We start from the raw sequence: 8,260 nt of genomic DNA, 5'->3' as shown, positions 1-8,260 counted from the left end.
CAACTAAAGCAATGGCATAAGGAAAAGAGGCTCAGGCTCATCAGGGACTGGGGAAGCTTCTAGAGAAGATTAACCATAGCAAAGGCTGACCAGATTTTCACCTGAACTGAGACAGAAAATGAATACATGCTTCACATAAGTAATATCATACAGAAATTTCTCAAGAGGAAGTGGGAGACCTGGTTACCCAGGACATGGAGAAGGCTGGAGGTACTCAATGACTTCTTTGCCTCAGTCTTCACTGGCAAGAATTCCAGCCACACCACCTAAGTCACAGAGGGCAAAGGCAGGGACTGGGAGGATAAAGAACCACCCATGCTGTAGATCAGGTTCAAGATCATCTAAGGAACCTGAAGGTGCACAAGTCCATGGGACCTGACAAGATGCATCTGAGTCCTGAGGGAGCTGGCAGATGAAGTTGCCACGCTATTACCCGTTGTATTTGAGAAGCTGAGACAGTTTGGTGAAGCTCCTGTTGACTAGAAAAGGGGAAATATAACCCCTGTTTTTAGAAAAGTTAAAAAGGAAGACCAAGGGAGCTACAGGCTGGTCAGGTTCTCCTCAGGGCCCAGCAAAATCTTGAAGCAGATCCTCCTGGAAACTAATCTAAGGCACATGGACAATAAGGAGGTGACTGGTGACAGCCAGCATGGCTTCACTAAGGGCACATAATGCTTGACAAATCTGATAGCTTTCTATGACAGGGTAACATCATTGGATAAGGGAAGAGTGACTGACATGACCTACCTGGACTTGTGCAAAACATTTGACACTGCAGCCCTGCACCTGGGTTGGGGAAATCCCAAGCACAACTACAGGTTGGGCAGAACCTGGACTAAGAGGAGCCCTGAGGAGAAGTACATGCTGGGGATGTTGGTTGATGAGAAGCTCAACATGACCCAGCAGTGTGCACTTGCAGCCCAGAAAGCCAACTGTATGCTGGGCTGCATCAGAAGGAGCGTGACCAGCAGGCTGAGGGAGGTAATTCTCACTCTCTACTCTGCTCTGGTGAGACCCCACCTGCAGTACTGCATCCAGCTTCAGGGCACCCAACACATGAGGGACGTGGACCTGCTCAAGCAAGTTTAAGAGGAGGGACACAAAGATGATCAGAGGACTGGAGCAGCTCTGCTATGAAGACAGGCTGAGAGAGCTGGGGCTGTTCAGCATGGGAGAAGGCTCAGGAGAGCCCATATAACAGTCTTCCAATACCTAAAGGGGGCCTACAAGAAATCTGGAGAGGGACTTCCTATAAGAGCAGCTAGTGCTAGGATAAAACACAATAGCTTTAAACTGAAAGAGGGTCTCTAATTTAAATTAGATACCAGGAAGAAGCTCTTCACTGTGAGAGTGGTGAGGCACTGGTAAGAGGCTGTCCAGAGAAGTTGTGGATGCTCCATCCCTGGAAGAGGTCAAAGCCAGGTTGGATGGGGCTTTAAGCATCCTGGTCTAGTGGAAGGTGTCCCTGCCCATGGCGGGGGGCTGGAATTAGATGATCATTAAGGTCTCTTTCAACCCCAACTATTCCATGATTCTATGAAATTTCAAACTGACAAGCACAAAAACAAAGACTTGTGCACACAGGATACACTGTTCTGAATCCTGTGGTCAACACTGCAACCTCAAGAATAGGATGGAAGTTGAAAAAAGTCAAATAGTAAAATAAAAGTAGTAAAAAAAGTTTGATGTGAACAGAACAGCAACAGAAATCCAAAACAATGTTTTCCATTTCACATAATTCTCTAAGATAATAGTGGCACAGACCCAGAACACTTGCCTTAAACAAGGACATGGACACAGCAGTTATGAAGGAAACATGGTGACAGAAAGGCAATGAAACATAGAAATCCCAGGGAACTATTGTTTCCAAATGATTAAATTACTCTGAAGTAAGATGTGAAGTCTTTATATAAACCACTCATAAAACTTGATTTCTAGATGCTGTGAATAACTATTTCATGAACAGGAAGTTACAAAACCTACAAAATAGGAAACAACTCTTGATCAGTATGGATATTTCTGCCATATACCTGAACAATGTCGGCATGATATGCAGCCTCCCACCCAACACTACTTCATCTAGAAGACTGAGGGAAATCTTTCCAAAAAACCATTCTAAAGCAAGCATGGGGAATATTTGATGGTGCAGTATGATATACGAAATGCCCACATTAGCACAAGCAATTAACTAATAAAAGTTGCATGTATTTCTATAAATCTACTGTATGGGGCGAAATCATCACAGCTTTTGTAAAGCAAAGTGCTGCCTTGCAAACTTACCTCTGCTCCTGAGCAGGCCAACAGCCGGTGCATGAGGCAGATCTGCTTGATAAGGTCTGCTTGGATTTCCAAAAGAAATTAAGTAACATCTCTCACAGAAGCCTCTTAAAGGATCTGAGCTGCCATGAGATATGAAGTCTTGAGGTGGAAAATCACTTAAGAGAGGAAACAGGAAATAAATTACAACACTATCTCACAGGAATCTTTGCTGCGTTCATAAATGGTCTAAAAAAGAAATACTGAGATGACAATCATCCAGTGATAACTGTCTACTCATGACAGTAAAGAAGCTACAATATGTTGCAGAAACATGTCATAATATTGAGATACTATACAATAAAACAAGAGATGAACTTTGGAATGAAAAAGCATAAAGCGACACACCAACAGAAAAAAACAGCTCTAACCTTATGTATAAGTGTCAGATGTTGAGTTGGTTATCCTTTTCAGGAATAAGATTGAGTCAGAGTCACCTATGTGAATACCAGCTCAGAAAGAAAACAAGAGGAACAGTAGAAACTGCTTCTAGGGAGAATAGAAAAGCAAAAAGGGAACAAATATATCACAACATTAATCCACATTATGCCTTTATCCTGAATACTGTGTTAAATTATACCATTTGCCCACCTCAAAGCTAACACAGATAAACTGTAAAAGGTCCTGAAAAGAGCAGCACAGCTGATCAAAGGAACAGAGCACCTTCTATGCATGGTATGCCTGAATAGACCAGGATTGTGCAACCTGAAAAAGGTATGAAGGAAGGGGTAGGGGACTAGAGAGTAATGTGTGGATCAGTGAAAGTGAACAAGAAAACACTACTCACTCTCATACAGTAACAAGGATTTCAAACAAGAACAGCAAGTTTAAAGCAAGCACAAGATAATACTGCCATATAATATACAGGTAAGGCACATGAAATATCAAATATTTTTCACATTTAAAAGGAACAATCACTTTTCTGGAAGACAATTCCACTTAGAGCTCTTAAATATGACTATTTCACCTTTGTGATCCAAGAATTTTCTACTCAATTCACTGGATATTTTACAAACACTCTCAAGAAGCACCATACTCTGACTGCTGCGTTCTCATTTTCCCTAGATGTCCTCCATTAACTACTCCACAAGTCCCTACTTAATTTAGCTGCCAGACACTCCCTAATAATAATAGTGAAGTATTATTAATCCTGTGATAGAACAACAGCTAGCTTGGGATCACTGTTTTCTCCAGCTGTCTCCTCAGTAAAGTGTGGTCTGACCTGCCTAGCTGGATCAGTAGTCACAGGAAAGATGTATTGCTGTCTTTGCTCTTAGACAGTTAAGGAGCCATGGCAGCCCTCTCATCAGAACAGATCAGTTGGAAGGGTCCTATAACAATCATCTAGTTTAATTGGCAAGACCACGATCCTTGATATTTATATCTCCTTATCCTATTTTAATATCTCCAAGATATTTAGGAGCAGCACAGTTTCAAAGATGTGTAATTTCCTGGGATAAACTCTAGTTAGACGAACTTTACTAAATGCCAATTTGCAGCCAAGAACTCAGTCTGACCAGCATCCTGGCTAGCAGTTAGGTCATGTGAGCACAATGCCTTTGCACAGCAGATGCTGAACTATCCCACTACTGACTGCCTGTGCATCTCTGAAGACCTAGCTTCAAATCCTCATCTAGTAATTAAAATAAAGCTGTTCAAAAACAAAATCAAGTCACTTTTCTGGAAGCTGCCAACATCCTTTATCAGGCTCAAACAATATTTACTAAACCTTCACTTTCCTTTCTGATTTTATTGAGGGAGCATCTTTCATTATGAAACTTCAGGAAAGAAGAGAAGCTTCTAATACACAAGGACCGTCATTCATTCTCTGCCTTTATTATTCCTGGCAGCACCACTGCAGCTGGGTGTCATAGGGCTGTGTTTGATTACAGTATATGGAGGATTTGCTGCCCAGATTTCAAAAGCTAGACTTTTTTTTTTTTGTGGTATCTGAACAGAGACACCCTATGGTAACCAGGTATGTATGTCAATTAACCCTGGTTCTGTTATCAAAGAGAAAGTAAAAATCCATGAAGGAGTACACATGTAGTTGAACCCCCAGCTTCATGTTAAGCTTTATCTTAAGCATTTCCTACATTGTGTGCACAGAAAGCAACGTTTTCCCCACAAAGACCTCACCATCCCATCTGGTCCATGTTCTGGTACCCAAATAATCCCAAAATCTTATGACTTCAGTCTTACTCTTCACATAAAGGATATAGTAAGAAAGCCATAAACAAACAAAGGTAAGTGCTGTTTCAACCTTTTGAAAGGCATTTACTATCTCCTTTTAGAACACTGCTTTAATTCGCCAGTAACAAAACATAACAGGATTAGGTTGCTCTGCTAGAACCTAATTGAACACAGGCTAGAGAACATCCAGGATTCTGTTTAGCAGCAACCAGTCTAAATACAGCTTGTGTACAAATCAGAAACCCCTTAAAGCAAACTTACCTCTTCACTGTCCTCTTTTACTGCTGTACCACCAGCTTAATTGAACTCATGCATATTGCAAGCAGGTGGAGAAGAGATCCAAAGCTGGTGGATACAGAAGTAATTTTTTAGGCCTGTGACCCTTCACTTTGGGGATTTTTTTTAATCCATTTTGCTTTACTTCCTCTGCCCCTAAGAGCAAACTGTATGGTTTTACCTAGGGCTCTGACTCAAGCAGCATTTACTCAGTCTCACTTAGGATAATCCCAAAAAAACCCTCCTCCTTATTAAACTGCACTGAAGTAATTTTCTGTTGGGAGCCTCCTGCTGCCTTGTCAATCTTTTCCTTAATTGAGAAATGTACATTATACAGAACTGCCCCAACTTGCAGAATGCTGAAGAATTGACTTAAACACTAAGCCATTAACAAGATCTTGCTATACTAATGTGTCATCAGAATTGCTTCAGCAACCCTTATGACTCCCTATCATGTTTGCCATGACAGCTCATTTTCCTCCTTAAATAACAGAGACATATGCATGCCTATGCCATGGTATTTAACCTCTCCTTGGGCAGTTCTTCTTGAAACAGAGGCAAGAAAACCAGCTGCTGTTGTAATGAACTGCCCATGCAGAAGTTAATACAAAAATAGAAACTATTATGCAGGCACAGGTCTATAGCTGACTCAAATCACCTTCACTGGGTAACCACATACTAAGCTGTGCTAATACCCAACTATCTGAAGATTTCTCCCCATTACTTCTGGGATGGCTATTCAGGTAAAGGCAATGATGCATGTGTTGGAGACTAAGCTATAAGTCTTGTAAAAGCAAAGTAAAAAAGGGAAAAAGGAACTGAGATTAAAAAAAAAAAAGTATCTCCCCTTATAATTTGGTTTTGGATTGATGTTCATCTCTAGGAGATGAAAGACAACTTACAAATATAAAATTGGTTTACTCTTTGGTTTTCTATTTAACATAATTGTTCTACAGAGCTAGTAGTAAGATGTAGGGAAATTTAATGACCTTATTCCTATTGTGAAGAATGAAATTAACAACATGTCCATGACAGGACAAGATATTTCCATGTTGTTATTACTCTCTATGAAGGAGACTCAAGGAAATAGAAGTGAACATGATCTTGAGCACAGGTCTGGTTTCTGAATCATAAAAGGGAAGGTGGTGATGAGGAACAGCAAGATGAGAATCAAAAGTACGGTAAATTAGACCCTGGAGCATTTGCCCATGAGGGCTGAGGCTGTCATCATTATCATGCCCACTTCTAGCCTCCAGAAAGGAGTCAGGAAAATCTGAGGCTACATCAACAAATAAAGGAGTGTCTATGTTTGAACTGCTGGACAGCAAAACGGAACAATACAATTCAATACAAACTTCGATACAAGCCTAGCAGACCCTACAGTCTCTTGTATCCAGAAATTTTCCTGTCACATTGAGGGGCATGTCACAATCACACTACAGATAAACCAGACTTGGGGAATACAGAACAAAGACACCACAAAAGTAGCTACCAGCATGTGAGGGACACCATCCATGACCTGTTACATTTCATTACTCCTACCCATACTATGCAGAGCCTCACTACACCATTACCAGCAAGAGCACAGTGTTGTCCCTGCCTGCACTTCCCAGCTCCAGTACTCAAGAGTTTATTCTTGCGGAATGATCCAAATTCCCTCCTGCACCCCAGTATCCCAGCAGTGGAGTCAAGCAGCAACCACAGATGACTTCTGTAGTAAGCTTCACCACAGCTTTATCCCCTACAGGAAACAGCAAGGTACAGACCATGCTTTGGGCACCTTGTAACACTCAATGCCACGAGATTCTCTCCTACAGTGTACACTATCTTTTTATAACCAGCAATCTTCCACGGCAAACACTGAGAGTCAGTGCTTCAAGACTTTTAGTAGCTGAAATACAGCATTTTAAGAATATTTAAAAGAAAGAAATAAAAAAAATTATGAGGACGGCCCCCACCCTGGTGCCAGTACCATCACATACTTAGACTAAACCAGAAGGACACATACATGTGCAATGCTTAGCTGTAACAGGGCTGCAATAACAACACAGCGACATCTTTGTGCTGAGCATATGGGTCATCTCCCAGCAGACAGGGTTCTCAGGATGTTCCACCCTTCCTGCTTGTTGGGACTGGGTGGGCCAGAGACAGCCTGGTCTAGGCTTACTTAAAAATTTAAGAAAATGCTTACAAAGCATTTGGGTGGGGAGAAAAGATCAAGCAGTGTCAGTGACAGCTGAGTTTCTCAGGCTGTCTACATAGTACAAACAGCAGGGTACCTCCCTTATTTGTGGTGAGATGAGGCTCTGACTTCACTGGAAGGAGTCTCCATCTCCCCTCGCTTCTCTGTTCGAGGTTGACAGGGAAGCAGTGCTGGACTGAGTGGCTAGTTAAAGGCCTGCTGAAGGGTTTGCTGCTGCTGCAGTCATTAACCCACGTCCTCCACTGACAGTGAGCAAAGATGCACAGTGCGAGAGGCACTGAAGCCGCTCTCCCTTCTGGAGGTATAGCCCTCAGTGTTCTGCTTGTAAACTTCCATTCTAGAGGTCTGAAAGGGGTGATACACCTAACTGTATGGCCTCAAAATAGTTACAAGTTAGGACAGAGGAGAAAAAGAAGTCAGCTCTGGAAGCTGTCATAGACTAATGTGAGAGTACACCATACTGAATTGTGTCCTAGGTATTTGGAAACAAATCAGGATTTAATTCAGAATTAAATCAAGTAACAAATATGACAGTATGCAATAAGACAAAGTGCAAGATCAAATGCCTGTAGAATAAACAACTGAAAACCTAAAAGATCATCCACTGCAAAAGGGTAAATACTTGATCATGCTGAAAGCAATCCAGAAGTGGCTTGGAGCCAAAACTGTGATTCACCCATCAAAAAGGAAAATATAAATCTAGTTGGTATTACAGATGAGCTACTTCAAGAAGTAGTACACCATTCACTGCAACACAGACCGGACTCCCTCTGGAGCACCATGTACAATTCCACTGCCACAGATTATACCTAGAGCAGACATGAAAAAGTTGTCAAGAGAATGAAAGCAATGGAAAGCTAGTCTTTACAAGAGGAGGGTAAAACCTAGATAAGATAGAGTTTGACATTTATTTTAAAAGGCACATTGGACAAGAGCTAGACAATCAAAACCTGTTTGGACTGGTATTCCACTACGAGACTTGGCTGGAAATAGAAACAGCTTCAGTGTTGTAAACACCAAGCCACCCAGTGGATTGATAGCCTACATGTAACACACTACATGGCAAGCCATATATTTTTCCTGGAAACAGCCATACTTTGCACCTGATAGAATCATTTGACACTTTAAGCGCTCTTTTGCATAGCATTACTCACATTCTGAAAGACAAATGTGTTCAGCGGCAGTGGGGAAACACTCCTTGGCTGGTTTCAGTGGATTAGAGGGAAAAGAGTATCTTACTGGTCCTCTTGAATGGTAGTTCATCCTTAAGTA

Source organism: Pezoporus occidentalis, unplaced genomic scaffold (genome assembly GCF_034315485.1).
Source record: "Pezoporus occidentalis ecotype Australia unplaced genomic scaffold, CSIRO_AGI_Poc_V1 ctg222, whole genome shotgun sequence".
Lineage (NCBI taxonomy): Eukaryota > Metazoa > Chordata > Aves > Psittaciformes > Psittacidae > Pezoporus > Pezoporus occidentalis.
The sequence above is the reverse complement of the archived record's forward strand: the minus strand, read 5'-3'. Positions refer to the sequence as shown.